The sequence below is a fragment of the Sinocyclocheilus grahami genome, unplaced genomic scaffold (genome assembly GCF_001515645.1).
Source record: "Sinocyclocheilus grahami isolate Dianchi unplaced genomic scaffold, SAMN03320097.WGS_v1.1 scaffold5144.1, whole genome shotgun sequence".
NCBI lineage: Eukaryota > Metazoa > Chordata > Actinopteri > Cypriniformes > Cyprinidae > Sinocyclocheilus > Sinocyclocheilus grahami.
This window is the reverse complement of record NW_015509910.1, coordinates 12,910-13,217: the sequence shown is the minus strand read 5'-3', so window position 1 is coordinate 13,217 and position 308 is coordinate 12,910. Positions and strand designations below refer to the sequence as shown.

General features: G+C 42.5%; 1 protein-coding gene across 1 annotated transcript in view; it reads left to right on the top strand.

Annotated features, from left to right (window-relative positions):
- Nucleotides 1-308, top strand: part of LOC107577109 (supervillin-like) — a gene marked incomplete at its 3' end in the record, with an annotated part of 13,336 nt that overhangs the window by 229 nt on the left and 12,799 nt on the right. The window lies entirely within an intron of this gene.

The window sequence follows — 308 nt, the reverse complement described above, 5'->3', positions numbered from 1 at the left end:
CCGGTTCATTCATTGACCGGTGCATTAGATTAATCAGGTCTCTAAATGTCGCAAGTCTCTGTGGGAATCTTTGTGCCAGTCCGCCATCTGCTGGTGGATTGAACGTTCTGTTGTAAATTGTTGTTGGGAGTGTGAAAACGGAATGTCTGGCATGCAATTATGAGGTTATGCAGTTCTGTGATTTTGAAATGTGAGCAAGTGCCTGTGTGTATGAAAAAGTAAGAGTATTTTAATGTGTGTGTGTGAGCATGTGCAGATGTTTTGGGTGTCTACATTAGCGAGTTGTCACCCAGATTAGCTGTAAACAG